Below are 19779 nucleotides of genomic sequence, written 5' to 3' on the forward strand. Positions count from 1 at the left end.
GTGGTAGGTGTGTGAGAGCTGTGAGATGTTTGTGGGGAAATTCTTCCCATCCCACCCCTTCCCTCAACCCCAACCTTTTCCCTCTATGGATATGATGATTTAGGAGAAGGGGGGACCTCATCACCATCACTGCCAGTTGAGTTGCCTGCCACAAAGAGCTAAGAACTGATCCTGCCAGATGCTGGGAAGCTTTGGTGACATAAAGAGCGTTCTGTGAAAGGACTTTTAACACAGTTTGAGAAGCTCAGGAGCATTAAGGTGGCATCCAAAAGCACAGAGGATCACATCTGTTTTAAAGCTAGTGGGTTATTTCTTAAATAGAGATGCCGAAGACAGGCAAGAGCATTTCAAAAAAGTCAAATAATTCCGAAGTATCTAAATTCCACCTTCCCTCTCCCACTCACAGAATCTGCTTTAAAGCAAAAATACCAAATTAATATGAGAATGATAGTTCTCACGGTATCCCCTGCCAGCCTAAGAAGGTACAGAGAATATCCTGAGAAACTCTGTTCTTAGGAAATATTAAGTCCAGTTTTGAAAGCTATTAAGGGTTCAAAAAATTAAGAGAAATATCCAAAGTTTTGGTATCTGACTAGAATAAAATTTGAACCCTGGCCCTCTGACAGTAAATCAACAGTGTGCATGTGAAGTATGTTTTTTCCCCTCCTAAGCAAAGCACACTAGCAGACCTGGCAGAGGCAGAAGAGGTTTCAAATATAGCACACTCCTTTTTACCAGTGGGTACTCTTGGACCCAGCTCCTTCTGCTCTGTGCCCGCCTGCTGGGAGGAGATCTGAGGCCGGGGCTTGACGCGAGATGAATCCGGGCCAAGTTTATTCATTTCCCAAATCGTGATCTCGGCGATGCCCTCCCATTCCCATTCCTCCTGTCACACCATTCCTCTGGAGTTTTGGCTCTTCCCCAGCCCCACCTCCCCCACCTCTCCTGGGACACTCCCAGACACGAGCCCTGGCTCCATGGTGGCTTCCCCAAGGAGACCTGGCTGACAGGACTGAAACACAAGCTCAGCAGAGGAATGTCCCCACTGTTTTACTCTCCAGAAGCAGCAGAGCTGGGATTATTTACAAAATCTCCTGGGTACTCCCATGCCCTTCTCAGCTCCTCTTCCTCCCTGGCTCCACGGAGTACCCAATGAGGCAGCACCTTCCTGCTTTCTCCCAAAAATGGTTTACCTACACCTACTGATGGAAAGTCTCTCCACACAGATCTTTCCAGCTTCAGCCCTTATTATTTTCTGCCTGTGCTCCTCCACCACTGTGTTATCCTTCCAAGTTCCCACATAGGGTCTATTTATTCCTCGGGGATGGGATGGTTAAGAAGGAGACAATTCCGTTTACCAGGCAGTTGTTTGGGTGGTTTCAGTGATGGACAAGTTGCTGCTGATGGTGCTCAATGCCTGTTAAAAAAGCCCTTGCCCAGCCCGACCCACTCATTTTGAGCTGTGCGTCACTGTCCCCTGGATTGCACCTACACGAGCCAGAAACTGGGTCACTGAACCAATCTGTGTTTAAAATATCCCAAATATTCTTAAATGAAGTGTCAACAACTATTCTCAGGCTGAAGAGCGACCGGAACACCTCCTAATAATCTTGCTTACATATGCAAAAAGTAGGTCCTAATCTAAAATGTATTTATAATATAAAATGGAGTTCAACATTTGACCCGAGTGTATCCCACTCTGTCAGAAAGACAAAGGAAATAAAAATGTGTTGCTGTAATTTCCTTGACAGCAAAAAAAACCCCAAAACAAACAAGAAACCTCCACATATACATCTAGGCCAATATATATGATAATGTGAGACAATGAGTTAGATTTTTCATGGCCATGTTGAAACTCATATTGTTAGTTCTAAAACTGCAGCCGACAAACACAATTCTTTTCCTTAATATGAAAAATCTAAATAAATAAATACATTCTTAAAGCCTCCTTGATTAAAACTTTTACTGAGTTTTTATAGACTTTGGAAGGGGAAGATTTTACAGCCAGGGCTGTGAACGCTTGTAGGAAAAATAACATAATGATGATTATTATTGGTTTCTGTTGTTGCTGGTAGTTTATTATTATTACTATTATTATTACTATTATACTTTTGGTGGTGGTATCACCATCTGGATTATTATAACCACAGGAGTGACAAGATGCCCACATCAGATCCATTCACCATTGTGTCAGGCATTATAAAAGCACATTGTGGGAGTGAGGAAAAAGTTTGTGATTGAAGCAGTTAATGCAGACAAAAGGTGCAGCGAGAAACAGAGGCACAAAGAGAAGAACTGACACCAGAACCCACAAAGAGACAACATTAAGCCTCCAACACCCAGAGTTAGCATCTATTTAAACACAGATTTGTTTATCTAGAAAAATATGTATCTATTAATGCATATCACATAATGCAGTTTGAAGAAAGTATAGCAAGATTAACAGAGGAAAAAAGGGGAAAAAAAGGGATGTGGTTTGTTTTACACAGGTAAAATATCCTAATCAAAACTGGACTGATTAAAAGTGAAGCAGCACGGAGAAAACATGAGATTGAGCATTGCTGGTGACTAACTTCAGTCAAAAGCACTGCTCAAACCACAACCCATTAAAAAAAAGAAATAAAATTCTGATAATAACTGTTAGTAGGATCTGACCACGATTTGAACAAGCCATGGCACTGTACTTCCTATTGGGATATGGACAGCAAATAATGAAGTTGGTGGTATTCCATCTGAGGAAGACTCTGGTTAAAAGCAGGCAGACAGTGTGCATTTTCTAGTACAGAGAAATTTCTTTCAGCTCTTACAACCAACCATTAAGTTTCTGAGGTGAAAAAGCCTCTCTTGTATTTTGCATATTTGATAACGATGAGTTAACCATGAAACAAAAAATAATTATTTTTAATATCTTTCTTCTACTTAGATTTTGATTTGTATTATAATTGTAATCATTCAGAAATTTGGCATTATTTATTTCCTTTTACATTTACTTTGTTAGGTGCCTTACAAAGACTGTTTTATTGGAGAGGCTGATAAAATTAATTTCTTTAAAGAAAATATTTTTAGACTCGTTCCTGTTTAAATAGGCCAGATATTTCAGCCTCATTTACAGATGTGAACATGCCCAAAATATTTCAGCAGCTTAAGCCCTTTTTCCGCATTGCATTTAAACAGTCAATTTTCGAGAGCTGCTTTTTGTCTTAAAGTTATTTAAAGTCTCATCTTGTCATTAGGCTACACTATGAGTAATCTAGAGTTCAGGTTTGCACAGGACAGTTAATAACTTTAAATTCTAGAACAGAAGAATTCAAAATTAAGCCTTATACTACCTAAAAAAAATAGTTATTTTTTAATCAATGGAAAAAATTTAGTCCTGAGTGGAACTGGTTTTTTAGCAGACAAGTTTCTGCTCTAGTGTTCAGCTCAAATTCATAAAAACAAATAGGCAAAATGACATTTAGCTGCAAGATCACATTTCTCTAAAGATAAACTGTAAGCTCTGCACAGCCATTGCTACCAAGCGTTGTTTATCCGAGCCTTAAATTCTACTCCCAAATTTGAATAGACTGCAGAGCTAACAGTGCTTCTGAGGAGCAATATCAAAATATGTGCCTCCTGGGTCTAAAAACCACAAGTTATTTTAGCTTCTGCTAAGAACTGAGGGATTAGGAAAAAAAAAAAAAAAAAGGTGGAGTACAGTAAGTAAATAAATAAATACATTATCTACCTTCATGACCTCTCTGTTCCTGCAAGCAAACAGCGTCCATCATTTGTAACTTGACTTTCCATAAAAGTAACAGTTCATAAAAATCTGTGAAACTACTACCGGGAACAAACAAATTAAACAATGACAATGTAATAAAATAAAACTGCTGTTCTACTTCTATAGCAGAAGAATTGCTTCTTCGCTGGGATTAATACATCTTGCAGAAAACAATTTTAAATAATGTGTAACATATGGATTCGGCTTTTATTATTCTTCTAAAAGAAGACAATTATATTTATGTGATAAACTGTTCAGTGTTAGTAGCATAATGTTTATATTACTGGCCACTTAAATAGTCTTTGGCGTAGTTTTATAAGGAACAGAAGCCTCCAGATCTTTTGAAATCCATCTTATAAAGTAAGTCCTGTCTGTTACTTGGAATGCAATGATTTTACATAGTTTTCTTGCTGGGAAAAAAACCCGTAGTGTAGGTAATCTCGTTGTTAAACTGCATGCATGATAACTTTCTGATGTTCTAGCTACAATTCCTATGCATTTCAGGGCTTTCAAACGAAAAGTGTGACAGCCTGGAGCTGTCAGGAAAAAGGAGGGGAATAAAAAAAAAAAAAAAAGAAAAAATGGCAACTTTCAATTTTAACTTTTTTAGAAAGGAATGGTCACAATACACTGTGTTCTGCACTAAACCTTTTCAAGGTGTTTTCGTTAATCTCCTCGCTCCTAGCAGCTAGCTGCTCTGCTCTCTGATTATGCTGGGAGATTGCATTTAAGAAAAGAGTGAGTTTCGGGTAGTTTTCAAGGAGCTGCTTTTGTCCTCATTATATTCCAGATAATTTTCAAAGAGATTACACAGGAGCCATAGGAGTATTTATCTCGCTATCTCCCCGTGCTCCTGAGCCGAAGCTGCATGCATTTCTAAAGGAAAAAGGAATGTGCTACCAAATAAATGTTTTCTGTGGCTGCTGTGTACATAGAATTTTGTTGTAAGCAACGCTGGCAGCAGCCTCTCCGCATTGCTGGGGTTCTGCTATCCTGTGTGTCAGTCTCATAACAAGATCATTTGGAAAAAATTATGCAGAGTGAGTAAATATATTTATCTGGGTTTATATTATAAAAAGAAAGAGAGGGGAAAAGAAATAATAACAACAACAGTTTTTACTGTCCTCCTTTTTCACTCCTGGAGTATCAGTTCGGTATTTTCAATTCCCCACTTCTCCACTGCTTTAAAAGTTGGGGTTGTTAACAAAAGATAAAGAGTGTAACCTAATGGAAGTGAAATCTGCATATTCAGTTAATTTGGGATTTATTATCCCAGTAACTAGACTTGCAACTGTTCTAAAACCGTTTTGACTGAAGACTTGAGAACAGTACGAGTGGATGGCTACCCCCACCCCCATCCTTAAAAGAAAACCTGTGCCTGCTGCTTCCAATTTAGTGCAATCATGCCTCTTACTGGCCAATACAAGATGCAGCATTAGCTGTCACATGCAAATGAGTATTCATGGGGACTTTGAAATGTGCAATAAAGAATAAAGACACGCATTCTGTGAATAATTGTTTTCTTTTATAAAACTGGATCCAAAAGGGAGTGCCATTTCACCCAGAGTCTATAGCCTTTCTACGGTTACAATCTGCTGTTGAAGCCAGATATTAGGAATGAAGTGTGGATAAATGGAGGACTCCAGTTTCCCGTGCTGTCAATCTTTCACAGTATTACATTTGCTTAACAAGAAATAATCCAACCCATGTTTGTGGTTCTTGCTATCTTGCTTTCTCTTCCAACTGAGGCTTTGAAATGCATAGGGATTTATAATAAAGTTGTCCACCTTGCATTAGATTTTTTCATACAAAGCCCAACCTAAATTCTTCATTTTCAACAACACAGACAAACAAAATCACACAGCAGTACGAGCTCCACTGCAAACCTGAAGTCTTTGAAAGCACTCTGATATCACTGGCCAGGATGAGAGAGAAAGAATAACTTAGATTTTTTAGGGCCCACTTACACACAGGGTGGGGGAAAAAAACCCCAAACCCAACAAGCTGTGTGCAGACACAGGCAGATTTGTGGGGTTGTGAACAGCCAAGCTGAGTTCAGACACACACACACACCTATTCACCAAGCTTGCAGCCAGAATGCCTCTTAGAGAATAAACAGCCATCAACTCATATTGATATCAAATCGTGGCATGATGTGGCCTCATCTCCACAGGCAAGACCCCAAATTCTTAGTAAAGTAGTGGGAAGAAAGTAAGTAGGTGCCTGGACTGCAGCACTTTTGCAGTGAACTGCAGGGTCAGAAGTTAGACTGATGATTCTTGTGGGTCCCTCCAACTCAGGATATTCCATGATCCTATGGGAACTGCAGGTAGCACCCCAGTAAATTCAGACTTGGCCAAGGTGGATCAGAGGTGGATAAAACTGGTTATCCAGCAGGAAGAAGAAAAGCTAAGGATAAATGCTGCCACGTGTGGGACTGACTAGTGCAGGCCAGCATGGGGGCTCAGCTGAGGGAGAGGACCCCTTTGTAGGTAAGTCAGTGCCTGGGATTATGTCTAATCTGAAAATTAGAGGACTCCAGCTCCATAGCTTCTCAGCAGGCAGGATGTGCCCCAGCAGGAGTCCCAGGAAGGTGATCAGAGAGCTGGGAGGCATTGCATTTTCCTCTTCCCCTCACATTACTGATTCCTTGTCGCCTTGTTTACTATGAGGGAGATCTCTTGAAACACAGGTACATACATGCAAACACACCAAAGAAAAGAATCCCTGACATTATAATTTACAATTGATGGAATTACTGTAAACAGAGGCATAAAAGTGTGAGGGGAAACTGCAGGGCTGTTCACTACTGGAGAAGGATTCTCACCTACAAGGGTAGGTGACCAAATGACCAAACCCATCCCTCGGCTGCACGCTTGCTCCTGTGATCCAGTCTGTCAGGAAGACAGCTGGTTCTTTTTAGCTTTTGATCCATATTTTACCTCCTAACCGGAGGTGAAAAGAAGGGTGACCCTGGGGCTAGGGCAGAGGTTTGAAACAAGGAGCCTTGGTTTGTATCCCTGAATCATCACAAACTTCTGTAGGCATGTTACTCAGCTCCTCATTTTCCTACTTACCAAACACAGCTAGCAATATTTTGGTATCTCACAGAGATGTTAGCACAAGCCCTTCAACATACATATCTGCTCATATATTATCTGGATGGAGTCATTTCCAAAACTGACTGCAAAATACTCACAAAATGCACACAGCTCCATGAGGCTTAGTCATGCCAAACACGATGCGTGGCAACACATCCCTGCAACCACAGGAATGCAAACCAGGAGCTCATTCCCATGTCAATTACACCTGGGGGTCCTCAAGGACTGGGTCCCTTCACTCTGCTGCCCCAGCACAGAGGAATTTTAATTATTCATGCATCTTTGCCCTGCTGTCTATGGCACAGGTGGTATTGCACTTGGAGAAGCACCACAGGGTAGACCCACATTTGAAGACCTAATTTGGCTTTGCATTAACCAGAGCCCGAAATCCACATTTCAGAGGGTGACTGCAGCCTTACCCAGTCTCTGTACACAGTAGGGACTTGGCAAATGGAATTTGGTGAAATGGCACGGCACACTACATAGGAGACCGACTATAAATCAGCAGATTTTGGCTCTGCTCCTGGCTCTGTCACTGATTTACCATGGAAACTTGGGCAAATCTTTCACTCTCCCTATCCTTCATTTTCCGTACCCATAATGTAAAGATAATGATGCTGCTTTGCAAGCTCTTTTGAGATCCCGAGATGTTAAGTGCTAAGTGCATTTTATTAACATTAATAGCACCCAACCGAGAGGATGCTGTACAGCACTAGCCTGGCTGTCCCCAGAAAACAGATTGGTGTGGGGAAAGTGTGCATTTGTTAAGCAGCTTAGACACTGCTCATTCCCATAATACTTCCACAACACACGGGAACAAGATCTGACCTACTAAAACAAAAGGAAAAAAAAAGAAAAAACAAAACGCCATAAGGAGAAAATTTCTAATGTGACCTGTCATCTTATTTCCAGCACAGGAAAACTTGGGGATTTACTGGAGATTATCAGTGTTGCTCTGTGTGGTTTTTGTAGCCAGCCACAACCCCAGTGCTCACAACTTGTGGTAGAGACCACTTCCATTAGCAGGCATTAATCACCATTTTATACACTCCAGCCCAGCCATCACCGAGCAGACATCAAATAGATGCACTCAGTTATACCCTATCACACTTTATATCTGACTGACTCTTAAAATAAATTAATTGTACTGAATTATATCCCATCTCTTGTATTTACAGGACCACAGCATATTACAACATATATTCTTTAAATGCTAACAGGCTTTGTTGCTTTACACTTCAATTTTCCATGTTTCTGCTCAAATATGTATCACAACATACACAGTAGAAAGAGCCATGAAAATTTTATTATTAATGCATGTTTTTTTCCTCTGCTGGAGATAGAACTTTGTTGTGCATGTTATAAAATGTTAAATATTAGAATTATTTAAAGTTAATAGCATGCCAAAGAAAATGACTAATAATACATTATACAATTAGATGCCTTTCACATGAGCGAATCCATTAACAAAATAAAATACATTCAAACAGAAGACTTCTGATTTGCAATTTTTAGCAAGGATTGCCCGTGTGTAAAGCTAAATTATTTATTCTTTAAAAAAATAAAATGCTAGATACATCAGTTTGCAATTATTTGCATTATGTTTGGATGCTTTATCATGTGGCTCTGATTCAAAAATACGTATCTCTAAGTTGCTGTAGCATCTCCATATATGCAAAGCATTAAGCACAGAGAAACAAAAGTTTTCTTTCCTCAAATTCAGCAGACGATACCAGAAGCCCTTGGTATTGCTTTTTAGCTGTTTGGGTGTCTTTTTGTTATTCCCCTTCAGCTCAGATGTCCCCACAGTTTCACAACTCCACTTTCCCCTCCCAAATGCACACCTTGTTTTCTAGACAGAATCAATTCCATCCCATCCTACCCTTACAGACCTCAAGTCTGGCATCATGCAGCTCCACCTAAATTTATTCAGATGCTATGTACTGATTTCCTACTTATTTGAAACTCGTTATCCCATCTCCTCAGCTGATGTCAACATTTTCCTGGAACAAAACACTGAGCAAGCAGCTAAACTTTTCTTACAGCAAGGAACAGCTTTTAGCTCTGCAGTGATGTAATCTTCTTGCCATTTTCCTCCTGGATTTTCATTTTCCATCAATGCCCTGTCTCTAGAAAGGCACCCGACGCCAGCCAAAGGAAGTTCCTCCAAAAGCAAATAATCTCCTCCCTCCTTGCATCCATCTTCTCTTCACTGCTGCTATCTACTTAATTAAGTCGTTCTCAATCTTCTGTATCATAAGCACATAATGCTGGTTGATGGCAATGTGTTTTGAAATCCCTGTTTGTTTGTTTTTTAATTATCTGATTACACCAGGAAAAAAAAGAAAAAAAAAGAAAAATTTGAAAAAAAAAGAAAAAAAAAAGGAGATGTCTCTGGTGTACTACAAGAAGTACAAATTCAGCAAAGCACTCTATCTTATTCTCTTGCAAGACATTTTTCCCCTCCACTTTCTAACAGTCTACTCCATCCAGATTTTATAAATCATGGGATTTAAAAGTGTGATGGAAACAACTGTGGCAAATTCTGGTAACATTATGCAAACCTGCAAAATTCAGGTTAAAGATGCCTTTTATTATCTCCTTTATTTAGCTAGGGAGAGGTGAGGAATGCCATACTTAGATTCTGCTGAGGTTTATGTCAGGATCTTGGCATAACCTAACTCTAGGCTACTGTCACCCCAAAATATCTCCTACCCATGTGTGTCCCAGTGTCAGCCCAGGTGCAAGCCATGGATGAGCCAAGTCTCCCACGTTATGTCAGCTGGTAATAGGGGAAAAAGCGTGCAAAAAGGGACACAGAAACAGAATATAAACTAGCAGAATTGGACACTGGCTCTGAAGAAGAAGGGGAAAAATAGTATAAAATATTTATTCCATTATATTCAACTCTCCATACCCTGACTATTTCAAAATTTGGCCATGCTATGTTGTATAAATAATAACAGTAATTACACAAAGAAGAGACAATGCGTTGAAATTGGAGCCATGGATTCATAGGATGATTTCAAAAGGCATCACTCTCCCAACTCACCCCCGAGGTGTTTGTCCATGTGAAGGGCTTTGATTAGGCTGGGATTGTTACAGTAGAGTTGGGAAATGGGACCTTTGATCTTGAGAGATCTGAACAATCCCTGTTACTTGTACTGACAACAGGCGTGGTACAGGCTGAATGGTGTTAACATTTGGGTGAGAGCTGAAAACCCAAGTGAGAGCTGTGCTACATTCTCACTTTTAAGACTCTGGTATCATGCATAGCTTCAAAATTAAAATACAGTGTGACTACCTCTCCAAGTGTTTAAATTAATATGTTTAATAATCCCCAAAATAATAAATCTAAAGTGCCAATCAAGACTTGGAAGAGAAGGTGGAAGCAATGTCTCTTTCTTTATATTTGTATATATGATGTGTGCTAGTTCAGGACAAGAGCTTGTGACACTTTGTATCACTATTTCATAAACTTCTTCCTTTGAAAAGGTTTTCCCACCAAATATGTATGCAATATTTCTGTGTACTTATATATGATGGGATTTAATTTTTTTTTAAGTGAAAAAGCCAATGGTGTAGTCAAGAACGATTAAAAACTTCTCTCAATACAGGGATCTAATGCTTCTTAAATGCTTTAAGACAACCCACCCAGCTTCTAGCACCCAATCTCCAAGGAGCCAACAGCCTTCTGAGAGTCACTCTGACACTCAGCATCCTCTCAAGTGGCACTAAATAACAGTGATTAAGTAACTGAATCAACACCAAAATGCCCCAAGAATGCATTAAGGGAAGATGCTTTCCAGGACTCTGATAATTTGCTCATGCAAGAAATTCCACTGAATTTTTACACCATAACAAAAAAAAAAAAAAAAAAAAAAACAAACAAAAAAAACAACAAAAAAACAAAGGAGGAAAGAAGACAGGAACATTCAATTCTAAATCCATAAAAAAAGGATGTTGTGAGCACTTGAAAATTTCTTGAGAACAGTGTTATATTTTTAGCAGTAATGTAATTCTAGGAAATATGTAAGCACAAATGAGACAGTCTATGTAAGAACACAGGTTTCCTCATAAAAGTTTCCAATTTTCAGAGAAGTTATACTTTAGATTTTCTCCTTTTCTTTTTTTTTTTTTTTTCCCCTCATTGAGTTTTTACATTTAAGCGTTTTCAAATTTGGACCCCATCACTCCTAACCCATGGAGTCCAACACTTAAATGCATTACCAAAGTCTCCTCCAACCAAAATATCTTTTGCTACTCACAACAGCTGCCCTTACCACAGCGTTTATGGTTTCCCCAGTTCTCAACACACAGGACACCACAAATACCATGATAAAGCCAAATTCCCTGGTGCAACAACTTCTCATCCCATGCCACCCTGCAGAATATTATGCAGTGTACATCCATATATAACACCACCCTTTTTTGTTGCAGGCCCATTGCAAGCTCGTGTTTGTCAGCCACTTTTACACACAAACCACAGAATTACAGACATTTACCACAGAGGAGGAAACCACCCCAAATATTAGGCCACACCACAGTCTTGTAAGACATTGAGCATGGCCAATTATAAGTAGGAGCTCTGCAGATTAGCTCTCCAGTGTGTCCATCTCCTTGAAGTACAAATATCCCATACAAAACACCTTTGACTCTTGGTTCAGTTTATCTACAAATGAGTCTGGCAACCCCCACACTGAGGAAATGATCCCATCAACCTAAAAATCACAGGTAGAAAGCTGTCCTGTTAATACTTTCACCAAACGACTCAATAGTTTATTTCCTTTCCTTGCTTTTTTGGAGCTCTGCAGAATGGCATTTCCTGTAGCGTTTCCATCAGAACAACAAACCCAAACAAAGAGTCACCCATGACAACGATGAGCATCCCCCAAAAAAAGGCAATCCCTCAGTGCAGCCTGCAAACCTCCAGCCCTTCTCAGCAACTAAATAACACTCCTTGAGGGGTTATCAAGAAGCTCTTCAACTCCTCGAAGTGTTACTAAGCAAGACGCTATTGTAACGCAAATAGTGCTGCGGGTAGGAGAGGAATAAAAGGCATGTTTGAAATGCTTCATCATACAATACATGCCATAAAATCCATGGTATGTTTGTGGCTGACCGCACCAACCCAGCCTGCTGCCTCTTCTGCCCCACTCCACTGCCTTGTTCAGCACATGAAAAGGAAAACATGACAATACCACTCGTAAGAGAAATTTTACAGAGCTGCAGATTGGGCAACTAAGAATTCTGAATATTTTTCTGTCTACTTTTTTTTTTCCTTCACACTGAACACAAAATAGTTATATTGGAAATACATTAACATTCAAGCGCTATCCCTTTTTTATTACATGCATTTTATATATATATATATATAATGTGCATATACATACATGCATTATTTACAAAGTATTTTGAAGCATTCATTGCAAAAATTCATATTTCCATTAGATATTGTACCTGATTTATATTTACAAGTCATTTTTGGAAGTACTATAGTTTCCCCCCTTCCCCTCTGGAAAGAGAATGGGAAGATGTAGAAAATATACTTTCCTTTGAATAAGAATATTAAATTTTCTGCAGCTTAAAACAGAGAGAGAAAAAGAAAACCCACATGAGTAACACACACATATTAATTGATTCACCAAGTACTGTGGGCTCAATTAAAGTATTCTGTTGTCAGAGTTTTAAAGCTTGGAGAAAAAAAAAATTAAAAAAATGAAATTCTTGGCTACAGCTTGGCATATGCAGGTCTTAACCCAGAAGCAAGCTGTTTTATAATTATTTTTGAAATTTGCTTCAGTCCATTTTATTTTCTGTGCTTGCCTGGGAAGTGTGAAAAAGAAAGAAAAAACTATTTTTGACTCAAGGCTTTCAAGACATTTTGGTTCTCAGCTAGCAAGTAACCCAGTTTGAGCCTGATATTTCCATCGTGAACTTTGGATCACTCTTACTGGTTTCTCAGTGAGACTGGTCACATGAATAGCTGCTGGCAGACGTGAGGAAGACTTTGCTGCCTGTGCTGTGCTTGATCACACCAGGAACATCACCAAGGCTGGAGGGTGGCTTTAAGGTTAGACCCCCACCAAGACGCATTCATGTGTTTTTAGAGATACTCATGTATGCTTAAAAAATAAAATCAATAACCTAAAACATCTAAAAAGATATGAGATAGCCAGTTATAAAGGGATATCTCAACAAGGTATGCACACAAGAAATTAGGAAACCACAAACAAAAAGGAAAGTGACTGCAAGAGAGAACCATTCCTCTTTATTTCCCCCTTTCTATCCAGTGATCTTTGCTGCAATTTTAAAATGAAGCCCTCCATGTCTGTAGCTGCTCTCTGGGAGCTGGCAGCTGAGAGAGGACCTGCCCTCCTGCACCCATGAAGCCCTTGTTAGGGGGAGGATCTCTGACCCTGCCTGCCTTTGAAATGGATATATTGGGGTCAATGGAAAGACATAGGTATTTAGCAATGGGAAGTTTTGTTGGTTTGGGGTGGGACTTTTTGTTGTTGTTGGTCTGGTTGGGATTTTTTTTATGCCCCCTCCATTTTTTTTCTTATTTAAAAGAGATAAAGCCATGAAAAGAAGACACATCTCTTTCTTTTTTTCACCTGGCTGCCATCTCCCTCTCTTCTCTCCTTCTTTTTTCCCCTCCTAAATGCTTCCCTCACAACCACCCAGCCCATTTGTGCTGCCCTAGAGGCTCTGTTTCAAAGGCAGCTCCAGTCTCGTGCCTGCTCCACGGGCTGTGCCCGCTGAGGCAGAGCCAGCCAGGAAACCACTCTGGTTCCTGATAGCCCAGCTCACACAGACATATGGTCCCAGAAAGCTCACAGAATCAGCAATATTAAAAAAAATAAATAACCAAATTTTAAAAATCCCGAATATTTGTCCCTCTTCTCTCCCAGTTCACTGATAAAGAACGTGTCAGTTGGGTTGAAGAATCCTGCTGGTTAAAGGTATCATCCTTAGCTGCTCATATGGTCAGAGCTCTTACTTGTCAATTAGATCAATCTGAGCCATTTTAGAACAATAAATACAAGTGCAGATGGAATATAAACATATTGAAGATTACTGTTTCTGACGGCTGTTATTTATTAAATCAAAAATTATGTCGAAGCGAAGATTTTGCTGATACTTCAAATGGAAAGGAAAAGTAAATGGGAATTAGATATTTCTTAGGAAAGAAAGGAAAACAAAATTTAAAAAAAAAGCAAACCCTAAAATCCAACAAACTACCACACCACAACCTCCAAAAAAGCCTATGGGTAATAAAAAAGCAGTGATTTTACCTAAAATGCCACCTAGGAACAACCTTTAGAGAAGGGATATGGCACCTATAAACTCAAAACACTAGGTATGTTAAAATCCATAAAATTTCCAATTACTGCTTCAGAATTTATTGTGCACATATGGAAAATAATACTTGTAAAAGAGAAAGGGGTTTGTGCCTGGTGCTGTCAATACTGTGAAGGATGGGGTGATTATAAAGCAAATTAACAATACTTTTAAATGTGCATTCACTTATCTTTCCAATTAAATCCTTGTTAAACAACTGCACAGACAGTAATGGTGCTTCTGCAAAGCACTGATCAAGACAGTTTTATTGTAATTTTTACTCTGTAACAATTAATCAAGTAGGCATTTTCTTTATTATTAAATTATTTAGTTAATAAATATTTGCAATCAGTTCACATATTTCTGGTTCAAACTTTACTCTTAATTTTTTCCTCAAACTGAATCACGTCCTGCTATATTCTCATAGAAGAAACAACAGAAATAATTTAACTCTTTTTTTTTCCCCAAGTACTTTTTTTTTTTTTTTTACTGTGAGGTAATGGAAGGATGAGATTAAATTCACTTTTTTCCCCCCTCCCGAAGTAGGAGTATTTGGATATCTTTGGCTGTCCTTTTCCATGTTCCACAAGAAATGCACCTCTCTGCAATAACATAATATTCAGCCTCTGTAAAAGTTCCCATATTTGCCCCTGCTTTGGTACACAAGCAGAGTAACAGAGCTGTAAAAACACAATCATTGACCTTTGGATGGTCTGGGGTGCCTTGCAGTTAACACACAAGGTATTCCTAATGAAATAAAGAGATGCAGAGGTCATCTGCACAGCAAACACCCAGCATTTTGCAAACAAAGCTTTGGATATAAAGACAATTAGGAACTCTCTTGTATTATGCATGAACCAACCCTTGCTGAATGAACCAATAAGTACTGAAATCTGTATTTCCATGGTTAGTTTCCCTAAACGTGTATGCATTGGGATAGAATCCTAATGTTTCAGAAACGTGTTATGAACTCTTTACAGCTCTATTTTATTTTTTTTTCAGTTAATTTAGTACTCATGAAAATTGCTTGATTGACAGCCATAGAAAGTGAATGCCTTTCCAGCTACTGAGCAGATTAGCACAGGAGACATAAAGAAGGAAGGCTCCAGCTCCTCACCCAGGTGTCCCTGGTCTTCAGCATGGAGTTAAGTGAGGATCGATGGGAGAGGTGTGTGGAAGCAGGACAAGGAACCTGGCTCAGCACAAAGAACATCCTCATGTTCATAAAACATTAAAAACATCCTTATAAATGTGTGTCACACACCCACACACAGGGCCAGATGGGGTTTGGAACAACCTGGCGTGGTGAAAGGAGCCCCTCCCAGGGGCAGGGTGTTGGAAAGAGAGAAGCTCTAAGGTCTGTTCCAACCCAAACCATTCTGGGGTTCTCTAATCAGCACAGTGGCTTCAACTAAAGCAAAGAAAAATTCACTTTGACTTACAAATTCTAATGGATGAAAAGTCTTCCCTTTTTCTTGTTTTTCTTTTTTCAGGCACTTTTTTGCCCCATTCCTATCGTGTTTTCCTGCTGAAAAGCACCTCCCCCCTGTCCTCAGGCTCATGTAGTGGTGCCTTAATAACTCTGAGCAGCCCCACCTGGGGTCATGTCAGACCCTCCCCAGGGTTTGGGCCAGAACAAGGGATCTTTTCAGTAGAACCTCACACCCTGGAACTGCCAGCACACCTTACATGGCTTAACAGATCCATAAATGTTATTTTATCACTTTTCCTACAGGTGCAAATTAAAAGAATATCCCTATAAATACATGTAAAGGATTTAACTTACTAGACCTTGTGTAAAACCAGCAGAAGCCTCCAAATACCTGGTCTAGTTTTATTTTGTTTTGTTGGGTTTTTGTTGGTTTTTTTTTCTTTGTTTGTGGTTTTGGATTTTGTTGGGTTTTTTTAGCATTTCAACTTTTAGACTCGACCAACAATATGGAAATCCTAAGAGGAATAGGATTAATAGACCTCTGTCTAATATCTCCAGCTGTTATAGAAGCCAAAATATAGGTGCTCAGCCAATATAGGTGCTCAGCCAAAAATATTGGCTGCCTGGTGACTTCGTTGCTAAACCCCAAATTTTTCAGTGCTTATAGACTAAGAAAAGTACAAATTTCCTGATGTCAGTTTGGTACAAGCAGCTTCTCCTGCCTTGATTCAGTGATTTGAAAAATGATGACTTAGAGTTTTGAAAGTGCTGAGAGATGTTATAGCCCAGTCCTCTTACGATCAACTGATCTTTTCAGCTCTTAATGGGAAAATAAATCATAGATAAAAGATAATCCTGTTGCACAGAAGCAAAAAAGGTGTGATATCAATAAACTTTTATAGGAAAAAGAAAACTCTGTGAGAGGGATAAAGTACATAAGGTAGTTTGTTCTGCTGCTGCTCGGGTTGGCAAGGCCAAAACTCTCTTCAGGAGCTGCCTACCTCAAGAAATGAGAGCAAAACACAAAGTACATTCAGAGAATTTAAAAAGATACCAGGTTTGGGTTTTTTCACGGCAAACCCCTTTTCATCCCCAAAAATCTAAAATTTCAAGAGCTTTTTTATATTTTTACTGTTCTTATTTCTTCTTTCATGATAAAGCTGTCAACTGTTAGTTTCTTTTCCTTTCCTATTCACCAGTTCTCTCATTTAATTTTTGATGCTGCAGATGACATTAACAGTATAGGAAAAGGAGCCAAATAAAGCTTTGCTACATTCTAATTAATGATTATTCTAATAAAATATACTTTGATATGGCAGCCAGCCTAGAGTGCCTTCCATGATCTTCAGTGTGATACATATTATTTATATCCTCTAAATGTAGGTGTAACACAATGGCAAAGTAAACAGGAAAAAAGAGCCCAATGACTATTTGGCCTGTAGAAGAACTGATTGCAGTCAATCTCTGCAATGCAAATAGGCTTTGTCAGAACATTTGTTTGCATTTATAATTAAATTAAGCTTTAACTAAAATTAAACAAAAAAAGCATCTATGGTAAAATCGTATGTATAAATACTCCTTTCCCACTGTTAAGTACCAAAAAATGAAGGTACAGGGATCGACCCAAGGAGGTCACAATAATTACTGAGGGATGGGGATGTGTAGACAGTGAGTTATTAACCACCATCCCACTGCAGAGCTTGAAGAGAATGGGAAAAAAGAAGGTGGGGAGCACGCAGTAGTTTTCCTGGTAACTTTTTTCGCTTCATGAAGCCATCTGAAAGCACTGCTGACCTCAGCACCCAATTGACAAGGAACACCAAGCTCTGGGGCACACTGGAAGGAGAATGCTCTCCCAAGCACACCACAAATAAACCCTGTTCCTCCCTTTCCCCACAGCATTTTCCAGGTACATTGTGACTCAGTGGGTCCTTTCCTGCCTGCAGGCTCCTACTTATTACAAAAAAAGGATGTTATTTACACTATTGAAACAGTGGCTGGCTATCCTTTGTATCTGTGCTCCTTCTTGAACGTTATGATTAAAAATTACTGGATTATTCTTTGGGAGCTACAGTGCTCAGGTCTTCCACTTCCCTCACGTGGCATTGTGGTTGCCCCTGGGGACTGTTAGGTGGCATTGGGATTTACCTAAATCAGCATTTCTGCATGCATTTACCTAAGGAAAAAACCTAAGTACAGACCTGAAATTTTTTATAGACAGGATTTTAAAGGATGTGTACAGGGGTTCTGGATAGATATTATCACTGCCCATCCAAAACCCACTCCATCGTGACATAAAACACATGAATGCTCTCGTTTTATCAGTAAAGAATAACATAAGAAACAGTGATTATCATAACTGATAAGATGATGACATAGCTCTCCAGGGGCATTAGTTTTCTTTGAACTTCCTGTGGTCACTCAGCAGGCAGATTTTTTTGCACATGCCTTAAGTAACCACTGCCAGAGTGGCTTTAATGTACTATTAACTCCGCCATTATATTTTCACTTTTCACAGTAGTATAAACCAGAAGGAAAAGGTGTCTGGTCCCTCTCTGCTGCAAAAAGCCAGCTTAGACTTCTGTCTAGCTTTACAGTATCAGCCCATCTGTTTTAGGTGAAAACTTGAGCAGTAATGTTAACCTCAAGTATGTTAACCTTTGGATGCCATGAGACATGATAGACAGGACCATTATTTTTATGGCAGAGTTTTTTCCTGAGCAAAGAACTCAGGCAGTGCAGAAGGATAGAAAATCCCATTTTTGCTTGTGTGTCTCCAAACAAAATACAGCTCACAGTCATTTGAAAGCCAAGGCAGGCTTCATTATCGACACACAAATACCCAACAACTATAAATTTAAGAGAACCTAAGTAATGAATCAAAACTGTGAGGCCAATTGGTAAATGATGATTTATTCAGTCTTGCTGAATTTACTGGCATAAATACCGATTCCTCATAAACCAGAGTTCACCCTCCAGTTTCAGCTGAAGATGAGACTAATCTGGAGCAGCTGAGGAGGTGGCAAACACCTACTGATCCCCTGAAACTTTCCCTAGAGATGTAAATGGAGGCTTGAAGGTGGGAATATTTTTACATCTTTCCTATCTCTCAATTTCATGAGAATATCTAAGTCAAAAGTCTTAGTTTATGTATAGTAGCAAGCTAATTGAGGGAGTTGTTCTCCAACAGCTATCACCCTCACACAGAATACACAATATTTAGCAGATCTGGTAATAGTCCCCAGGTAACTTAAAAAAGGATCATAAAAAGTAGGACAAAATGTTGCAGCAGCTTTTCATATATACTTGATTCATTCAAAAGTGTATAAGGTCTTTAATGCAATTTAAGATTTGGTATTTTTCCTAATTTCTGAGAAACCTGGTTTTATTTCCTTGTTAAGAAGTATCATGAGGTTCACTATCACCGATGATATTTGCTAAGTTTTTAAATGGGGGGCGAGTTAGTCTTTGGTAAGAGTAGTAAACCATTTGGAGATAAATGTATTTGTCATTCATCCTTACTAGTTTCCAATATCGGCTTCCATACCTATAACAGGGTCTGCTGATCAATGTTAGATTTCTTTAGGCCATATCAGTGAAAAGTGTGCTGTTGTACTTGTGGAAATATGTTTATTATACACAGAATCTGTGGACATATGTTCAGTAAATACGTAGAGGATGGTTCTAATTCTGGTTAGCAGGTCCCCAAAATATTCATCTTTCCTGTTTCATTTTCTGGGGTCAAACCTTTGTGTTTTCAAAATCAGTAGTAAATCTTCCACTGACTTTGGCAGTCAACTTCCTTTTAAGTTTTTTCAGCACCTTTTTCTCTTTCACTGGTTTCCTTTGGATCCCTGCTCTACTTTTGGTTTTGTTTAACTTTCAACATCCAAACAATCTGCTATTTTTCCTTTTAATCTTTTTCTTTCCCCCTCACTTTGATTCCTTGGTTTCTACATATGCTTTGCTTTTTGCCACCTTATTTCACGTCTCCATTTCCTCCCATATTTTTAGATTTGTTTGTTGTTTGTTTCTCATCTCAAGTTTAACTACCATTTTCCTCTGCTTACTCTGCTCTTTTTTCCTCTCTCCTAGCTGACATTTCCCTCTGTGCAATATCTTTCTACCTTCCCTTTCCT

General features: G+C 39.1%; 1 protein-coding gene across 1 annotated transcript in view; it reads right to left on the minus strand.

Moving 5' to 3' along the window:
• ARHGAP15 (Rho GTPase activating protein 15) overlaps positions 1–19779 on the minus strand; it is a 320771-nt gene that overhangs the window by 82530 nt on the left and 218462 nt on the right. The window lies entirely within an intron of this gene.

This window comes from Motacilla alba, chromosome 7 (assembly GCF_015832195.1).
Source record: "Motacilla alba alba isolate MOTALB_02 chromosome 7, Motacilla_alba_V1.0_pri, whole genome shotgun sequence".
Lineage (NCBI taxonomy): Eukaryota > Metazoa > Chordata > Aves > Passeriformes > Motacillidae > Motacilla > Motacilla alba.